Source organism: Gossypium hirsutum, chromosome D13 (assembly GCF_007990345.1).
Source record: "Gossypium hirsutum isolate 1008001.06 chromosome D13, Gossypium_hirsutum_v2.1, whole genome shotgun sequence".
NCBI lineage: Eukaryota > Viridiplantae > Streptophyta > Magnoliopsida > Malvales > Malvaceae > Gossypium > Gossypium hirsutum.
Window position 1 is genome coordinate 64,838,260 of NC_053449.1, and position 21,727 is coordinate 64,859,986.

General features: G+C 36.5%; 1 pseudogene; it reads right to left on the reverse strand.

Moving 5' to 3' along the window:
- Positions 1-6,291: 6,291 nt before the first annotated feature.
- On the reverse strand, positions 6,292-9,740 carry LOC107936018 (ABC transporter F family member 1-like; annotated as a pseudogene).
- Between the last annotated feature and the right edge of the window lie 11,987 nt (positions 9,741-21,727).

Sequence of the window (21,727 nt, forward strand, 5' to 3'; positions counted from 1 at the left end):
CTTAAAACCCAACAACTAGACAGAACTCACTTAGATATTTATAGCAATAATAACTAAATAAATATAACCAACATAAAGCTATTAAATATAAGCAAACAAATAAGAAATAAAATACCAGAGATTTAACGAGGTTCGGCCAATTTAGCTTACGTCCTCGGACACTACCAAATCAATATTTCTTCTAGAAATATTACAAAGGAGAAGATTTTGGGATGATACAACTAAAGGGGGAGGGGTTCTATATATAACAAACCAAACCCCCTCCCTTTCTATCTTTTCCTAATGTGGGATATTGCCAATATTCAACAAATCTCCACCTTGGCGATATTCCACATCTTCGAACATCTTCTCATAACACAAACTTCAATAGTGTCTTCAAATTTGCGCCAACGACGCCATATCAAATGTGTCGGACATTGATCAAGTCTAAACAATGTTCAAACTTGGCCCTTGTAACCACCTTAGTCAGCATATCTGCAGGATTCTCCGTAGTGTGAATCTTTTGGAGAAGTATCTCCTTTTCTTCTAGAATTTCCCGCACAAAGTGATAGCGAACGTCTATGTGCTTCGTTCGTGCATGAAAAACTTGATTCTTTGCTAAATGAATAGCACTCTGACTGTCAGAATACACCTTAAGTTGTTTTTGACCAACTTCCAAGTCTTTAAGCAATCCATGAAGCCAAATTGCTTCCTTCACAGCCTCTGTAATTGCCATATACTCTGCCTCTGTTGTAGACAAAGCCACCGTGGACTGTAAGGTAGATTTCCAACTAACTGGCGCTTTCGCTAAAGTAAACAAATAGCCAGTTGTAGACCGTCGCTTATCCAAATCACCTGCATAATTAGAATCACAATATCCAACTATGCATTGACCAAATGATTCATCCTGCTCGAATGCCAATCCGACATCTATGGTATTTTGGAGATACCGCAGAATCCATTTCACAGCTTGCCAATGACCCCTGCCCGGATCATGCATGTACCTGCTAACAACACTAACAGCCTGTGAAATATCTGGTCTCGTACATACCATTGCATACATCAAGCTTCCAACTGCATTTGCATATGGGACTTTTGCCATGTACTCTTGTTCTTCCTTAGTCGTTGGAGATAACTGGTTACTTAGTTTAAAATGAGGAGCAAGTGGGGTACTTACAGGTTTTGTACCTTCAGACATACCGAAACGTTGTAGTACCTTCTCCAAATACTGTTTTTGTGACAGCCAAAGTTTGCCCCTCTTTCTATCCCGAGTTATTTCCATGCCGAGAATCTTCTTAGCTTCCCCTAAATCCTTCATCTCAAACTCTTTACTCAACTGAGCCTTCAGTCTATCAATCTCCATTTGGCTCTTTGCTGCAATCAGCATATCATCAACATACAAGAGTAAGTAGATGTAGGAACTATCTTGAAGCTTGCGCAAATACACACAATGATCGTATTTGCTTCTTTTGTACTTCTGGTCCTTCATGAACCTGTCAAATCGTTTGTACCATTGTCTCGGAGATTGTTTCAATCCGTACAACGATTTGCTAAGTTTACACACCCAATTTTCTTTACCAGCAACCCTGTATCCATCTGGCTGAGTCATATAGATTTCCTCCTTCAAATCACCGTGTAGAAACGCGGTCTTCACATCAAGTTGAGCTAGCTCCAAATTCAACTGCGCTACCAAGGCCAACAAAATTCTAATGGAGGAATGTTTAACAACTGGAGAAAATACCTCATTATAGTCAATTCCCTCCTTCTGAGCGTAGCCTTTAGCCACTAACCTTGCCTTGTAACGAACATCTTCTTTGTCGGGAAATCCTTCTTTCTTTGCAAATACCCATTTGCAACCAATCGCTTTCTTCCCTTTTGGTAGTTGTGCCAACTTCCACGTCTTGTTTTTCTCTAGAGATTACATTTCCTCTTCCATTGCACCTAACCATCTATTATTCTCTAAACTCTGAATGGCTTCGGTGTAAGTGGATGGAATATTATCAACAACTGGAAGTGCATAAGCTACCATGTCAGTGAAACGAGCAGGTTTCTGAATTTCTCGTCTCTGCCTTCTGACTGCAATTGACTCTGATTGCTGTTGAGGTTCTTGGGTAGAAACCTCTTCCTCATCTGACTCTGTATCTGCCAATGAAGAATCACTAGTGGTACCTTTTGCTGGAATTACCACACTCTGCTCAAACTCCACCTGCTGCGGAGTACACTCCACCTGCTGCGAAGTACTACTCACTCCTTCTGGATTTACCTTATTCAACATGGCAGATTCATGAAAGGTAACATCCCTACTGATTATCGTCTTCTTTGCCTCTAGACACCACAAACGATATCCCTTGACACCAGCATTGAAGCCCATGAATAGAGCCTTCTTTGCTCTTGGATCTAACTTTGATTCTTTCACATGATAATATGCAATAGAACCAAAAATGCGCAAGGTGTCATAATCAGTAGCAGGTTTTCCATACCATTTCTCCAAAGGAGTCTTGCCATTTATAGCAGATGATGGCAAATGATTGATGAGATGTTGAGCGTACGTCACAGCCTCAGTCCAAAACTTTCTATCTAATCCAGCATTAGATAACATACATCGAACTTTCTCCACAAGCGTTCGATTCATACGCTCTGCCACCCCATTCTGTTGCGGTGTTCCACCTACGGCGAAGTGCCTTACTATGCCACAATCTTGGCATATCTTCAGGAAAGGATCGCTTTTATATTCTCCACTGTTGTCTGATCGGAGAACCTTAATCTTCCTTCCTGTCTGATTTTCAACTTTAGTTTTCCACTTAAGGAAAACTTCAAGCACCTCATCTTTGTTTTTCATAGGAAACACCCAAACTCGTCTGGAAAAATCATCAATAAAGGTGACAAAATAACGTCTTCCTCCAAGTGATGGAGTCTTGGATGGTCCCCATACATCAGAATGCACATAATCCAGAATACCTTTAGTATTGTGAATCCCAGTGCCAAATTTCACCCTTCGTTGTTTTCCCAGAACACAATGCTCGCAAAATTCAAGTTTGCAAGTCTTTGTACCTTTCAATAATCCTTGCTTGGCTAGAGTTTGCAAGGATTTTTCACCAGCATGGCCCAAACGCATATGCCACAGCTATGTTGCCTCAGCGTCCTTTTTGGTACTCGTAATTGCTGCTGCTGTTGTCCCGACCACTGTACTACCTTGGTAGTAATACAGATTGTTCTTTCTTATGCCTTTCAACATCACCAATGCTCCTGAAGTTGCTTTAAGAACTCCATCTCGTATTGTCACAACTAGGCCTTTAGATTCTAACGACCCCAAAGAGATGAGATTCTTCTTCAACTTTGGGACATATCGTACATCCCGCAAAATTCTAGTAGATCCATCATGACTCCTCAGTTTAATTGAACCTATCCCGGCTATTTTACATGTGTTATCATTACCCATGTAAACAACCCCTTCATCTAGTTTTTGAAATTCAAAGAACCATTCCCGAATGGGACACATATGATAGGAACAACCAGAATCCATGATCCACTCATCTGCATATAATGTTGAAGATGTCATACTAAGAGAAAAGTCTGACTCTGCTTCACTATTGCATTCTGCAACATTTACATCTTGCGGAGTCTTCCCTTTTTTCTTCAATTTTGGACAATCTTTCTTCCAATGTCCTTTTTCTTTGCAAAAAGAACATTCATCTTTGGCAACAGCTCGACCTTTGGACTTTCTTCTCTTCCCCTTAGACTGACTTTGCTGACGACCTCTTGTTACCAATGCTTCCACTGCTGCTTCACCTGAACCTTTCAACTTATCCTTTCGGCGTAGTTCATAGCTATACAATGCAGCAGTTACTTCATTGAAAGTTACTTCCGATTTTCCATGAAGTAGAGTAGTTTCAAGGTACTCAAACTCCTCAGGAAGCGATCCCAACAACATTAACGCCAAGTCTTCGTCTTTAAAAGTCACATCCAAATTCAACAAATCAGCCACCAGCTGATTAAAATTGGTAATGTGCTCGTTCATCGTGGTACTAGGAACATAATTGAAACGAAACAGTCTTTTCTTCATATGCAACTTATTTTGACTGTTCTTCTTCAAGAATTTCTCCTCCAATGCTTTCCACAATTTACTTGCAGAAGTCTCTTTACTGAATGTATACTTTTGCTCTCTGGAAAGACATGATCGAATTGTACCACATGCCAATCGGTTGATGGTCTTCCATTCTTTATCATCAACCCCTTCTGGTTTTTCTTCCTCAATGGCAATATCTAGACCCTGTTGAAAGAGGGCATCTAGAAGCTCACTTTGCCACATGCCGAAATGACCTGTTCCATCAAAAATTTCCACTACAAATCTCGTATTTGCAGTTCCAATCCTCGGCAAAATGTACGAAGTGGAAGTTGTTGATATGGATGGTTTTTCTTCTGTCATTTTTGCCATAGCTTCTATTTAATAGCCACCAAATGCGGAATACCCACAAGCTTTAAGAAATGTTTCTGATGTGTAAGATCAGACTAAGCTGCAAACACAGAGCATACTACAAAACCTTGGCTCTGATACCAATTGTTGCGGAAGCGACGATAATATTAATAACAATATTATCAGAAATATTTAGATAATTATTATGCCAACAATTATACTAAGAAAATTCCCAGTTAAATTGGAGGGGTCACAAATGGTCCCGCTTAAAACCCAACAACTAGACAGAACTCACTTAGATATTTATAGCAATAATAACTAAATAAATATAACCAACATAAAGCTATTAAATATAAGCAAACAAATAAGAAATAAAATACCAGAGATTTAACGAGGTTCGGCCAATTTAGCTTACGTCCTCGGACACTACCAAATCAATATTTCTTCTAGAAATATTACAAAGGAGAAGATTTTGGGATGATACAACCAAAGGGGGAGGGGTTCTATATATAACAAACCAAACCCCCTCCCTTTCTATCTTTTCCTAATGTGGGATATTGCCAATATTCAACAATAGTTACCTCGGTATTAGTTGCATTTTAATATGAGTAAATTAATTTTTACATATTAGATTAAAGAGTAAATCAAATTTTATTTATTAAAATTTTTACTTAATTCTATCGTTAAAAACTGATGTGGATGATAAAATAATCAAATAGTTACATGTAATGTGTCATATATACTTCATTTTAACATACATACAATAATTTTTAACAAATAAAAATAAATAAATTTTTTAATACAAAAAAGAACTTCTAATACTACGTTTAAGGCAGCTCTAATCTAATATAGTAAGAAATGGAGATGGGTGATGCTGAGTTTTGTGTTATGAATCTTGATTTTGGCTGAAAACAGGGATCAGACATTCATGGAACATTTTGGATGTAGACTAAACATACTTTCTTTTATAGTTCCAAAGACAAAATGGCATCTTAGGGTTTCAACATCTGACAATTCATATACATATATCGAATGACTTGCTCCATCGCCTTATACTAAATGCTTTGATTAGACACATCAGTGCAAATATAAACCTTTTCTGTGCTCCTCTTAATTCCAGGGTGCAGGGAATAGTTTTGGAACATGACAACATAGACCCTATGATATGTCCAGTAGCAATTTGTAGTTGTCCCCATCCAATTTATTTATTATTTTTCACATGCTTTATGCATTTGAAATTTTTATATATAAAAAAGATGGAATGAGAAAGTGCAAAAGGATAAGAAGACGATAAATATGGAATGGATATTAATGTGCAATGAAAATCATGTCATTTTCTTTGTCAGTTTTTGCTGAAAGTGTTAATATCCCGTTGCTTAAATTGTACAAACCCATGCCAAAGTGTTTTTATGTTCATCGTAAGGTTGGCTTCATCCTTATTTCATATCAATTTTAAATAATAATTTGACGATCGATATAGTAAATTAGTATTTATTAACGAGTAAAAATATATATATTAATCCAAGTCGATCCGAGAATTAATATTAAAAATTAGAGAAAAAATTGTTTGAATTTTGATTAGTAAATACGTGATGTTCAAAATTATTTCATAAAAGTAATTCAGTAACTATTTTTATATTTTTAAATTTAAATGACTAAAATGTAAATTTAGTATGGTACTAAACGGCTACAACTTAAACTTATGACATGAGTGTATAACGGTGAACACATTGGTCAGTGAGCAGGCAAGTCTTACAACTTGATTTTCTTTATGAGCTGGTGTTGCGACACTACAATTATAGCTTTGTTGGCTATGAGTTGCGTTACTTACCCCAAAAGAAAAAGCTGTCGAAGTGAAGAGAAGACTAATAGGGCTTGAGTGTAGCAGAATATGCCAGTTTCATTCCAATCACTTGCATCATTTCAAAACATTATGGAAGCCAAGATTCTAAGTACAACATAGTTTCATTTCATATATACATATATGATAGGGTGAATTCAAGCCTAAAACAAAATTATGGTTGAATAACCATCGGAGGATAATCAAAACCGATGGCTTCAAGCAATAACAAAGCCGTCATTCCCTCCGGGTTAAGTGCAAGTCATGGTAATTAATGGCGTTTCAACCTGACAAACCAGCTTTACTCTTGAGATGTTGCTTGGGCCTTGGAGTCCATAATGTTACCTTCCCACCGTGTTACGGTTTGATTCTCAGATACCCAAATCTCCTCTGCTACCTGGTTTATGAGCCTGAAATCATGACTAACAAGTACCAATCCACCAATATCCCACTCATTCAATGCTTCAGCCAGTGAATCGATGGTCTCGACTCGATATCCAAATGGTTTGTTGGTTCATCCAACAGCAGTAAGTGAGGTTGTCTATATGCTAACCATGCAAAGATGACCCGACTCCGTTGTCCATCAGATAGATTCTTCATTGGCATTACTTGTGCTTTACCTGTCAATCCAAACTTCCCAATTGCAGCTCTCATCCGCTCTTCCTCATTTCCAGGGTATTCCTTTATCATATACTGGAGGGCAGACATTTCCAAGTCGAGTTTTCTTTTCCTGCATCATCTTGTTAAAACCGAGACCAAATAAAATTTCAGCAGCAAGTTTCTCAGCAGTTGATGCATCCATGGCATCCAACCTCTCATAGATACGTTCGAGTTGCTCCCCACCACCATCATCCTAAAAGAGTGTTACAATGTATGTTATTGAAGAACATCGTCTAGCATAAGTATAATACTCGGTTAGCGAATAAACCTATGCTGCCAATATTTCTACTTCTTTCTCCAATTTTAACCTCTCCTCGTCACAACTTATGACAGCCTCCAATGCGGACATGTCAGAAGCTTCAATCTCCCTTGTGAGATGATAGATATCCATGTGCTCTGGAACCGGAAGTTCACGCAATTCTATAGCAGCAAGCAATGTGGATTCCCCACAACCATTTAATCCAAGCAAGCCATAGCGTCTGCATATAGATATTATGATGTAAAAAAGGGGTCTCACCATATAAAACTCCAAACGGGGATTATAGATATTCCCACCCCACGCAACATAGGTAAGGTTAACAAACCTGCCATAATTAAGGAAGTTTATCTTTTATCTACTTCTCTTGATTTGGTTTCTCTTTTTATCTTTATCTCCTGTTATTTTGATAGATTTTGATAGTAATATTGTTTATCTTTTATGTTTTGAGTATCTAAATACTATTACAATATCAATAATATTTGATGAGTTTTCTATCCCTTCATTAAAACTCTGATATGATATCAGAGCTTCTTTTTTTTTCAGAACAAAATGAAATTCAATTAAAATTAAATGTTCAAAGTTCAATGATTAAATAGTTCCTTACAACCCGATCGAAATAAAATGAACAACAATAAACTAACCAGAGCCTGTGAAAAGAAAGGAGCGGAAAGCTTCATTCTGTTTCTGTTCGCTGAGCCTGAAAACCACGAGTCCATGGTAACACCAGTCAGTGAGCTGATACTGGTAAAAGCTTGTTAGCCTTGGAGGAGTGGGTGGCTACTGTTGTTGTTGCTGTTGAGGTTCAACGGCTGGAGTAATTTCCATATGTCCGGTTCCACCTGAGCTTGATGATGGTTCGGGCTGGGGTCGCTTAGAACCAGCATGTGCACATCCTTCGATGATAGCTTGTGGTACAAGCCATTGTCAGTGAGCGATAGTGTGATACTCAGCAGCGCCGTAAAAGCGGCGGGGAGTGGCCCTTTTGTAATTTGCTACATTGAGTTGGGCAGGGAGGGCATTGCCTGCAAAGAATTGCCAATCGTCTACTTCGCATGGACTAAGTCTTGGAGTGCAGGGAATTCCAAGGATTTGGGCAGCAATGAGGTCCTCTTTGGAGAAGTGACCTTCTAGCGGGAACCAAGCATAAGCCTGATTCAGCCTCCAGTCCAGGAGCCAGAATGGACGTCCAAGTGTCTCGTGGGGTAGCGGGACAGTAGCCATTTGGAGTTCTTCGCATCCATGCAATCAAGTAGACCCTGGACTAAAGCGTCATTCATTATAAATCTAGCGATGCTGAACGGATTAGCAGCATTGTTAAAATTAACATTATTACAAATTAAAGGTATAAATAAAACATCTTCGAGTGAACCGAAGAGATGGGTGGGTTTGATGACGGAGAGGAGATGGTGAAGAAAAGGATCGCGGCGATCTTGAGAGTAATCTCGCTCAACAGAGTAGTACCGCAAGAGTGTAGTGTGGGAGAGCTTATTCACTGATTTCCGAATCGAAACGTATAAATCCCAGAAGGAGGAGGAGATATAGCATCTACTGCATACTGTAGCTGAGTGGTGACTTGGGGAGCTTCAGCTGGCACATCAAATGCTTCAATGGTGCTCTTGAAGCTGCGGTAGGTAGCTCGAAAGTGGTTGAAGTATAAGACACACAACCGGTTAAAGAGCTCGTTTGATTGTAAGACGGGGTAGCGTCGGTGGCAGCGTGGCCGGTGGCGCGTGAAGCCAATATGATACTCATCTTCGAGGGAGTCAGCGATACGCGCTAAGTCCGTTCGATTTGAAGCTTGGTTGGGTATGGCAGGAGGTGGCGCAATCTGTATTGAATCAATAATAAGATCATGTCCGTGGAAAGTAACTGGTAAGGACTCTATCTGCAACGAAGGCCAATCCACCATTACTATAAATTCTTTCTAGATGACTCATCTCTAATAACATAATCCATCGAAGATAACAAGTTCAACAATAACCTAAAACAAGCTTGATACTAACATTTCCAGCAAAAATCACTCAAAAATAAAAGAAATGCAATCACAATGAAGCTCACAAACGAAGAATCATATTCAAACTTACACGAATATCTCTCGAAACAGGATGAGAGCAAAGGTCACCAGTACATGTCCGATCAGATATCTGGAGCGCACTATCTCCGTCGGAAACATTATCCACTCCGTTATCCGCCTTCTTCTGTGCTGCTTTCTTTTTTCTGGCGTCCGACACCATCTTCAACCTTAATGGCCACAACAGATCAAGGCAAAATCATTAATAAATAAGTGAAACCTTAGAATATATATATGTATATAACAGGAATTAGCGTTACCTGAGGGAAGATGAGAGAAGATGAAGGAGGAACTAGGGTTTAGAGGTACGAAGTTTATGTGCAACAGTGTGTCACTCGAGAGAAACTCGAAAACAAAGGAGAAAAGTGAAAAAAAAAAAAGGATTGTGAGATAGAGAGCTTTCGAAACGGTGGAAGAGCGAGTTTCTAAGTAACTATTTATATGAAAGAGAGGAAACGAGGAGGTGAAACGAATATCCCATTTCTAGTCTACGAGAGAGCAAAATACACAATGAATCAAACGAAGTCGTTTAAGGTCATCAATTCCATCACCTTTTCATTTTCTTTTTTTTTGGGCGGGGGGGCGGGCGGGGAGGTGTTCTGTCTTAAATTCTGGGCTTCTGTATTAAATGCAAAGCCTATTTTGGGCCAGCCCAGCTATCAGGGTCTCTCATTGCCGATGCAATCTAGGGATAATTATGAAAGTTTACAACATATTCATTTAATTATTCAATTTTTGTTGTCACTCAATTATTTTAAACTTCTAAATATTTTTTTATACTTTTAAATTAGTACAAAAAAGACAAAATTAAATAGTTGGTAACCAAAAACTAAATTTATTAATAGTTAGATTACTATTTTATAACTTTTCATAATTAGGTGAGTTTTACCCTAATTTACCCTTAAATTTATTATTCATCTCCATAAAGGGCAGATACATCTATTTCCATCCCATCACACCTAATTTTTGCTAATTATTTCTAATATTAGAATTTTTTAATATTTTCAACTTAAACTTTAGTTTTTGAGTATATGATGGGAGAGAGACATCAAGGTCGGAGGCTCAGGTGTTTGCCACCTGTGCCAAGGTATATGTTTTAGTGCTTGCTATTTCTTCTGTGGTGTGTGGCTAATTCAAAAAAAAAATCGCAGTGACCCGAGTTGAAAACATAAGCATAAAGGCCTCATGTTATGATCTGTACTAGGAACAATATAAAGTAACCGACAATAGTTGTTTTGTCGATGGGCGGCTACGAAGTTGCATCACAATGTGTCAACTTTGTCAAACTGATGTGGACCAGAAAAAAATATAGCCAGCCTAGCTAAATATATATACTTGGAGCTTGAATATCCAACCTATATATACATGTGACTTGGATTCTAACACCATCTATCGAATCTGATCTTCTCCGAATATCTGAAATATGGTTGGTTTCCAAGATTCAGCCAAGGCCCCATCCAATCTATCATCAATGGAAAACTCGCAACCATTTTGAGTTTGATTTGAAAAGAAAAAACAATAAGAAATTTGAAAGCTTAACTTATATGGGTCAAAAAATTTAATAGTTTAAAATTGATTTGGTTCAATTAGACCCTTATTTTATCTAAAATCATTCTAGCCTCTTACACTACACCAAATGAGGCTTTTAGCGGCATATTTTGTGGCGTTTGCGCTACAAACGCCGCTAATAATCTCGCATTAGCGGCGCAAAAAATAAACCGCCGCTAAATATCAGGCATTAGCGGCACATCATGAGAAGCGCCGTAAAAGAACATCATTAGCGGCGTTTCCCGTCACACGCCGCAAGATCTGAAGACCAAAACGCATCGTTTTGGTCTTGATGTATACAAGAATTAGCGGCGTTTATAGTAAATCACCGCTAAAGCAATTATTAGCGGCGCAATGGCTAAAGCGCCGCAAAATCTAAACAAAAACGCACCGTTTTGTCTCGCTGTATATTAGCGTTAGTGGCGCTTTAACAAAACACGCCGCTAAAGTAAGTATTAGCGGCGCTTTTAGTATATGTTAACCAAAACGCACAGTTTGGCCTAGAGGTTTGTTATAATTTATGGCGCTTATGGGAAAACGCCGCAAAAATATCCTAACCAAAGTGCACCATTTTTGTCTTGGTGTATGTGACAGTTAGTGGCGCTTAATATAAAACGCCGGTAAAGTATGATATTAGCGGCGTGTTGTGGTAAGCGCCGCAAAACCTCTTAACGAAAACGCAGAGTTTGGTCTTGAGGTATACTAGAATTAGTGGCGCAGAGCGAACACGCCACTAATGTATACTATTAGCGGCGCTTTTGTATAAGCGCCGCAAAATTTGACAACAAAAAACGCAACGTTTTTGTCTCGATGTATACAGTTACTAGTGGCGCATATAAAGAAACGCCGCTAAATCATAGTATTAGCGGCGCTTGTGCAGAAGCGCCGCAAAATATACTCACCAAAACGCTGAGTTTTTACATGAGCTATATTAGAATTAGTGGCGCTTTTTGTAGACCGCCGCTAAAGTATATTATTTGCGGCGCTTATAATCCAAAAATAGTAACAAAAACACAGCGTTTAAGTCTTGATGTATACTGGAATTAGTGGCGTTCACGAGAAATCGCTGCTAAAGCATGGTATTAGCGGCGCTTTTTGATAAGCGCCGGAAAATGTATTAACCAAAACGCAGAGTTTTGGTCTTAACCATGCATTATATAATGTAGGTTATTATATATGTTTAGTTTATCGTATTTGGTCTATGGTTTATGGTTTAAAGGTTGGGGTTTAAGGTTTAAGGTTAATATGTGTTAAAGATTTATGATTTAATTTAGGGTTTATGGTTTACAATTTAGATTAACTAGTGTTTTGTAATTTATATATTAATTAATTTCTTATATAATTGTAAAAAATATAATATTAATTTCGATCTTTAAAATTGTGTGAAGATTTGGTTATTCAAAATCGATATAAGCTATATCCAGAAGGATATCCCCATCTTATCCCATCTCGGTTCAGTATTTTTAGTGCTCTGTTCAGTATAATATATATGTATATATATGATTATTAATTTAAGATTTTAGGTAGGTCATATTTAGGGCCGGGTTACTATTTTAAGGTTATTGTAATTGATCAGGAGTACTATATATTATGTAATAGCTTATCAGATTTAATGTTTAGGTGTTAGGAGCTAGGTTAGACGTTATGGGCCGGTTAGGAGTTAGGGATTTATGGTTTAGCCAGGGATTTAGGCGGGTCGGGTTAGGGTATTAGGTTTAGATCTTTTACATATGTAAATGGAATAACAAATTAAGCTTGGTGGACACTTGTATATATGAATTTAGGGTTACGGTTATAGGGTTAGGGGTTAGAAGTTAACAGTTAAGGACTTAGGGTTTAGATCTTATTTAGTTTTTTTTAATTTATATTTTAAATATGTTCTTACATTTTTGAACATAAATAAAAATTATATATTAACCAATCAAATCTGAAATAATTAATAAAACACCACATTAAAGAACGATAAAACAATAATTCTTTGAGAAATAGCAAAAAAAAATCAATTGGCTGGAATAAAAATCCGATTAATTAATTGTTTTTAAATTTACATATGTTAATGGGATAGCAATGCTTGGCGGACACTTGTATGGATTTAGGGTTTGGGATTTAAGGTTTAGGAATTTTGGGGTCAGATCAGGGTTTTGGATTTAGAGTACTAATTAGTATTTTTAAAATATATTTTAAAAATTTAATCTAAACCAATTGATGTATTTAATTAATATTAGTTTAAATGGAATTAAAAAATAAGTTAAAATTTTGGCTTAAATTAGCATTTTCTCTATATTAACTAAACGGCGCCGTTTATGTTAGTTTTTTGTGGCGTTTGTGTTTGAAACGCCGGAAAAGTGACTTGATATATTGGCTAAACGTCGACGTATAACTTAAGGAAATTAATTTTTTAAAGCGCCAGAAATGTGCAATAAATCCGAGCAAAACGGTGCTGTTTCGGATTAGAACCTTCATTATTTGTGGCGCTTGTCAAGAAACGCCGAGAAAGTGTCTTCAATTTTTTGCTAAACGGTGTCGTCTCTGTACACGCTTTTATACTTAGCATTTTCTATATATTAATTCAACGACGTCGTTTTTGTTAATTTTTTGTGGCGTTTATTGAGAAAATGCCAGAATTGTGCATTACAGCTTACTAAAACGACGCCGTTTCTGTTTTAACTTTAAAATTTAGTGGCGTTTTTTCAAAAACGCCGCAAATGTTTCTTAAAATTTCGACGAAACGTCGTCGTTTCTGTACCGTGTTTTAACTTATGCCAATTTATGTGTATCTCAGTGGCCAGAATTCTACATTGCAGAAACAAAATTGGGGGAGAAACGAAATCAGTGAAATCGAAAGAGAAAAAACGAAGGAAGAAACGGAGAGGAGAAATCTTTCTGTGGAAACGAAGGCTTCAGAGGATACTATCAAAGTTGCGTCATCTGTGTTTAAAAGGTAAGCTTTTTTCGAAACAGTGTATCTTGATTTAGGGTTTAGGTTCAGAGTAAATTGGGAATTTGGGGTTTAGGGTCCTAGTTTAGTCACAAAGCAATTCTTACAAATTTGGTTTGGAATTTGGGGAATTTGGGAATTTTTGCGTGTCTAGGGTTTGGTGGACACTTCCTGTCGAGCTTTTTTATTTCTTCTACTTTTTTCCTTACACTGTTCGATTATCATGTCTTGTTCCCCAGGAGTGAGTCTGCATTTGCCCACCTGTTGAAGGAAGGAGAACTAAAAATTGTTAGGTAAGTTTGCTGATTTGGTCATTTATCAATAGTTGAATGGATGTAAAATTTTTCCTGCATTTCTTACTGCTCGATTGCTGAAGGGTACTGCTTTTAATTCGGTTTTTTTGGAATTTTTGGTGCATTCCTTACTGCTCGTATTTACGGTAGTTTGCTGATTTGTTCAAACAATAATTTTCATTGTTTGAAAATTAGAAGCATTTTAGTAAACAAACACTATAATTAGAAATGTATATTCAATATTTGATGTTAAATTGTAATTTTAGAACTAAATTCAAAATTTGTTACTGTTAAAAGTACTCATACTTGAAATTAAAATTAGAACTAAATTCCAACTATTTTATATGTCTTTGGTGCTGGATGTAAAAAAATGGATTGGTCTAATTTACAAATTCCAGTTGGTGCTTATAAAATTTACAGTATTAAGCCTTCAGCTTTAAATTTGATTTTTAAAAAGTAAAATAAAATATATATATTTGTTTAATAAATTATTGCTGTTGTGTAGGTGTAATTCCACAATAAATTGGTAATCTACCACAGTTGAGATATCTTTATGTATCTGGTTATTCTCTAACAGGTATTATATTACATTTCTTCTCTATATATGCTCAGTTTCATGACGGTTATTTTTTTACTTTAAAGATTGAATGTTTATTAAAATATGTAATTAAAATACGTAATTAAAAATGTTTCCATGGAGGAAACTTGACAAGAGCTAGGATTCCATGCTTGTAAAACAAAGCAAAGGAAAGGGTTCATCTTTTTTCTTTTTCAAACAGTTTGTTTCATAAGTAGGGAAATTGATGGAAAAGGTTTGGATTTTGATCGAAGGAATTGGATGAGATGAGATGGGATGCAGTTCCTGTGAAAAGAGAAAAAGAAGAAAAAATTGAAGTTAAAAGTTTTATGGTTGCGTGTTTTTTTTACTTTGGGGGTGTTTGATCGATGGGACAAAAATATGGGAAAAGCATGTGCCACTTGACGGGGAGACGTGGCTCCATTGACATGTCACCATTACACCATAATTTAGGTCTTCCAATTTTCTTTGACATTCATCAGTCCTCTTCTGTATTTATTGTAAATTTTCATGTCTGTTCTAAATTTATAATTTATATAAAATTTATATTTCCGATTAAATTATTAATTTTTTATTTCATACAATTTTATTCAAAATGTAATTAAAAATGTCACATTACAGTTTGAGATTATTTACAGTAGCCAACAATTTTAATAATCCCTGTTATGACATTTAGACTAAAAATCATAATTAAGTAAATTAAATAACTTACATAAATTAAGTTAATTAAATAACTTACATAAATTAAGTAAATTAAATAACTTACATAAATTAAGTATCTTACATAACTTACATAAATTAAATATCTTACATAACTTACATAAATTAAGTAAATTAAATAACTTGCATAACTTACATAAATTAAATATCTTACATAATTTACATAAATTAAATATCTTACATAACTTACATAAATTAAATATCTTACATAACTTACATAAATTAAGTAAATTAAATAACTTGCATAACTTACGTAAATTAAATATCTTACATAATTTACATAAATTAAATATCTTACATAACTTACATAAATTAAATATCTTGCATAATTTACATAAATTAAATATCTTACATTACTTACATAGCTTACATTACTTACATGGGGCATACATAATACATAATACATAATACAGAACTTACATAACTTACATAATACATAAAAATATATCACATCAAAACTTTCTAAAATTCATTTATAGTTATAACTGGCGTTTTGACTAACCCGAGCAAATTATTGTCAACGTCAGACTTCAAAAATTAAGAAATGGACCGGTCTTGGATGAATTTGTCAATGGTTAGCAACGGTTATCGAAATGGGGTGCAGAGTTTTCTAAATTTTGCATTTCAATATGCAAGCCAAGAGAACATGATTCTTTGCCCATGTAAGAAGTGTGGCAACATAAACTGGCATTATCGTGAGGTTGTATACGAGCATCTAATTGTTGATGGGTTTGTTAAGGGTTATAAGCAATGGTTTTTTCATAGAGAATGCCCTAGAAGTACTTCTTCTTCAACGATGGAGGTATCTTATCCTGGTACTGCTTACCATCAGTCTGATAGAGGAGATGACATTGAAGGTATGTTGCGGGATGCATTTAATATGCACAATCATGGTGTGCAATAGTTCCCAGGAGATTTTATGGCATCTGATGATTGTAATATTGGTGGAACTGCTTTTACCGAACCGGGAAGTAGTGTACCTCATGAAGAGTCAAATGGAGAAGCGGCGAAGTTCTACGCTCTACTTAATGACATGAACGAAGAACTGTATGAGGGATCAAAATTTTCAAAAATGGCCTTCTGTGTTCGTCTTTTTCAGTTAAAATGTTTGGGAGGGTGGACCGGAAACTCGTTGACAATGCTATTAGAGTTTTTGAGAGAGATGTTCCCGTTTGCAAAAATCCCTCACTCATGCAAGGATATGAAGAAAATGATAAAAGATTTAGGCCTTGGGTACAACAAAATCCATAGTTGCCCAAATGACTGCATGTTGTATTGGGGCGATCGAAAAAACCAACAGTGCTGTCATGTATGCGGCCAATCCCGTTGGATAAATAGAAACACAGAAGATGGGAACGACGATGAAAATGATGCACAGTCGAGGAAGAAGCCAGTTAAGATTTTGCGGTATTTTCCGTTGATACCAAGGCTTCAAAGGCTTTTCATGTCGTCGAAGACAGCGGAGTCAATGACATGGCACCATGATGGACGAACCGATGATGGATTACTAAGGCATCCGGCAGATTCTTTAGCTTGGAAAGCATTTGACAATAAATTTCCAAGCTTTGCAAGTGATCCTAGGAGTGTAAGGCTTGGGCTAGCATCTGATGGATTTAATCCTTTCAAGATCATGAGCACTGCCTACAGTACTTGGCCAGTAGTGCTTGTTCCTTACAATCTGCCTCCGTGGATTTGCATGAAGCAATCTTCCCTTATCTTATCTATGATTATCCCTGGAGAGAAAGGGCCCGGGAATGATATCGACATTTATTTACAGCCACTTATTGAAGAGTTAAAACAATTATGGGCTGGTGTCGAGACATACGATGTGCTGAGAAAGGAGAACTTTAATTTACGTGCAGCTTTGATGTGGACCATTAATGACTTTCCCGCTTATGCCAATTTATCCGGTTAGAGTACTAAGGGTCGTTATGCGTGTCCTTGTTGTGCTGCACAAACATGCTCGTAATGGTTGTACAATGGGAAGAAGTTCTCTTACATGGGGCATCGTCGGTGGTTGCCGGAAAATCATAGATTTAGATTTCAAAGTTCTGTATTTGACGGCACTGAAGAGTTCAGAGAAGCTCCTACCCAGACCAGTGGCTCTGAAATCTTATTCATGTTGGAAGATATGAATTTCATTTATGGGAAGATGAACCAACCGCCAAACACGCAGAGAAACAGAAGATCAAATGATGAAGCCGATGAAAGCTCCGACGAAGAGGACGACCCTAATGAGGCGGACTTGTGGAAAAAAAGAAGTTTTTTTTTGAGTTGCCTTATTGGGAGCATCACCTTTTACGACACAATCTTGATGTTATGCACATTGAGAAAAATGTCTGTGAGAACATTGTGGGTACAATTTTGAACGTTGACGGAAAATCAAAAGACAATCTTCAGAGTCGACTTGATTTAGTCCAAATGGGAATTCGGCCTGATCTTCATCCTAATCCACTTCCGAATGGGAAATATCGGTTGTCGCATTCTATTTTCTCAATGTCCAAGACGGAGAAAGAACTGTTTTGCATGGTGTTGAAGGATATAAAAGTTCCGGATGCGTATGCATCAAATATATCTCGATGTGTTAGTGTTAAAGATCGAAGATTATATTCGCTAAAATCACATGACTATCACATCTTGATGCAAGATTTAATGCCAGTTGCTCTACGATGTTGTATGTCCAAGAAGGTGACGTCTTGTATCATTGAACTATCCAACATAATGAAAGCCATTTGTGGCAAAGTTTTGGATGTTCAAGAACTTCAGAAGGTACAGGATCGAGCCGCTTTGACTTTATGCAACATGGAGAAAATCTTCTCACCTTCCTTCTTCACCATTATGGCTCACTTGATAATTCATCTCCCGTACGAAGCAATTCTTGGCGGACCCGTTTCCTATCGATGGATGTATCCCATAGAAAGGTCTTAAAGAATTATTTTTAAAATTTTCATTCATTCACCTTTATGGCTTTAGTTACAACTTTTGATAATGTTGTATATTGTGTTTAGGTTCCTATCCAAATTAAAGTCTTACTGCCGCAACAAGCGATATCCAGAAGGATCGATTGCTGAAGGCTACTTGGCAGAGGAATGTATGACCTTTTGCTCGAGATATTTGGAAGATGTCGAATCAAGGTTGAACAGACCAAATAGGAATGCTGGACTCACGGACTACGACTTAGCCGATACTTATTTGTTCCAAAGTTTTGGACAACCAATCGGCAAAGTTGAAATTGTGGAATTAGATAATTTATCGTGGGTACAAGCACATCGATATGTTTTGTTTCACCATGAATCATTGGAACCTTTACGAAAGTAAGTTCTACAAATTTTATAAATATTTATCAAACTAAAAATTTTTGAAATCTAACAAAGATCACATTTTGTTTAACATAGTGAGTACAAACAAATATTGAGATCTCGTTCGCGCAACCGAAGAACACAACATCGAGATATCAATAAGTTGTTTACAGAATCTTTTTATGAATGGTTAAGCCAAACGGTATGTAGCTGGAGCTTTCGCTTACAAATTATAGTGCTTTCTCATAACATGTTTAATTACTGAGTTTACTTTCCATTCAATAGGTTTGGAATGGAAAGAGCGTAAACGACGAAGTTAAATGGCTCTCCCAAGGTCCAAATCGAGTGGTTAAAAGATATAGTGCGTTCCTCATCAACGGATTTAGATTTCATACGAAATATCGCGAGAGGTTGAGGAGAACGCAAAATTGTGGAATAGTTGTTAATTCTGCAATTACAAGTTATGCTAGCGCTAGGGACAATAATCCTGTCGAGGGAAATGTGGAATATTTCGGACAGCTTACTGACATTATTAGTTGGATTACTACGGCAAATGGAAAGTTGTCTTATTTCGAGGTGATTGGGCCGATGTTAATACAGCTCGTGGAATCAAGCAAGATCAATATGGTTTTACAATGGTGAACTTTGACCGATTGATTCACACAGGACAACAACTGATAGATGAGCCGTATGTATTCTCAAGTCAAGTCAAACAAGTTTTTTACTCAAAAGATCCAACTGATGAGGGTTGGTACGTTGTAATCCGTAACATCCCTAGAGACTTGTTTGACATGGGCAGTGGAATCAGTAGAGATAACATCGACGACAGATCAGAAACTTTGCCATTTCCAGAACAAAACTTAAACGATAATATCCCTAGTACTAGTGCACAATTTCAATGGGTTCGTCATGATACGGATGAAGATGTTTACGAATAATGATGTAGTAAGATTTTACGATTGTTTAATTATATGTAACTTACATTAGTATTAAATCTTGGCCTTATTATATAACTCAACTATTTTATATGTGCTGTTATTGTTGTAATTAGTTATTAAGTTTAATTACGTTTTATGTGTATTGCAGATAAAATGCCTAGAAGAAAAATTATAAGGGAAAGCATTGTTCAAAATGATCCAAACTCGACAGAGACAAATAGTATTGAACAACAGACAGCAATTGGATCTTCGAATGTTCCGATTACACACGAGGATCCTACGGAAGTTCAAAGTAACTTACATTAATTCCATGCGTGTTGACTTATAATTTATTTATTTTTCAAATTCTTATATTATAATATACCATTTGTAGCTGAAAATGGTGGGACGTGTAGAGGTCGAAGACGTACGATACTTAGAGAGTTATACGAGTTAGATCCAGTCGAGCGTGTCAAGGTATGCAGAAACAGTTTTGGTCAGCCTGTTGGATCAGAAGCTCGACTTTTAGCAGGATACATGGGCATTTTAGCACGAAATGGGAATATGTTGCCTATCAACTACGAGTCATGGCGTCAAATGCCCGATAGCAACAAAAACCAAGCCCTCGATAATATTAAGGTAACAAAATGTTAATGTCATCTGTAATGCTTGGGAAATAATTTCATTTATATTTACTTTATTAACTTGTGTTTATTGTAGGCGAGGTTTGCTTTAGAGGTCTCCGATGCTTATGTAAAGAAGGCATTAGGAAAAAGATGGAGAGACAATAAAAGTACTTTGAAGAAAATTTATTATAAGACAAAAACAACCCTCGATGAGAAATTGCAAAATGTCCCGCCAGGTATGTTGAGGTACCAATGGGAAGATGCGATTAGATTTTGGCATTCTCAGAAAGGCGAGGTACGATGTACTTCCAAACTATTGTAATTATTTTTGTTTATAGTATTTAATATTTACATATTAACAATTTTATAACGTAGGATCGTGAACGAGTTGGAAAAAGCAGCCGGCAGCAACAAAAATTCACTCACATAGCCGGGTCGAGAAGTTTTGCATGTGTAGCTGAGGCGGAGGTATTTTTAATTTTTTAATTCTCAAATATGTATAACTTTCTATTAAATAATATTTTTACTATTGTATTGTTGGAACGGTTGTCCGGTCAAAAAGTTGGACGCCTACAACTTTTTGAAATTACACATAAGAAGAAAGATGGATCTGCTATGACTCCTGAAGCTGGTGAAATTATGGTACGTTTACTTAATACGATTTCACTTGTTTTATTTATTTATAGTGTTTATTTTCTAATGGTTTAATTCATTGCATGTAATGCGACTATTGTTATATTGCATTTGTTTTTTTACTATTTATTGCGTTCCTAACTATGTGATTTATTTATTAGGAAAAACTAAAGGAAAAAAAGACGGAGTACGAAGCGATTGCTTCTAGTGATAGTTCGGTTCATCTTGAAGACATTGATAACCGGATTATTACTGAAGTTTTGGGTCTTGAAAAGTATGGTCGGGTTCGATTTCAAGGATCTTTTATCAGCCCAACCCAATATTTTGGATCCAACTCGCACCAATACATGGCTTCGGGGAGTCAATCTCAAGCTGAAGTTCAGAGGTTAAAAGACCAGATGGCTTAGATGCAAGCGACCACATCTGAGGTTCAAAGGAAATATGAAGAACTTCAGCAGCAACTTAAAGCAGATGCGGCAGCGAGGGAAGCAGAGGCTACAGCAAGAGAAGCAGAGGCCGCAGCGAGAGAAGCAGCGAGAGAAGCAGCAATAGAAGCAGAGGTTCAAAAGAAATATGAAGAACTACAGCTACGACTTCAAAAAGATGCGGCATCGAGAGAAGCAGAGCAGAGCAAAAAGTACGACGAACTTCAACAACAGCTTCAGATTATGATGACGATGTTTAAGCAGTCGCAACTTCCGCCGTCATAGTGTATGTTGCATAAATACTTTTAACGCTTTTGTAAAGAAAAGTATGAATTCACTTTTATTTATCAATTAATATTATTTTAGTTATTTAATTTTAAATATTATATAAATTTATTGTTTTTGTTAGTTTAGATTTGGTTGCTTTTGATTTGTGTTGCAAGAGGGCTGAAAAAATTAAAAAAATTTATTTTAAAAAAATCCCAAAATTAGTGGCATTTTTTATAAAAGCGCCGCTAAAAGTCATAT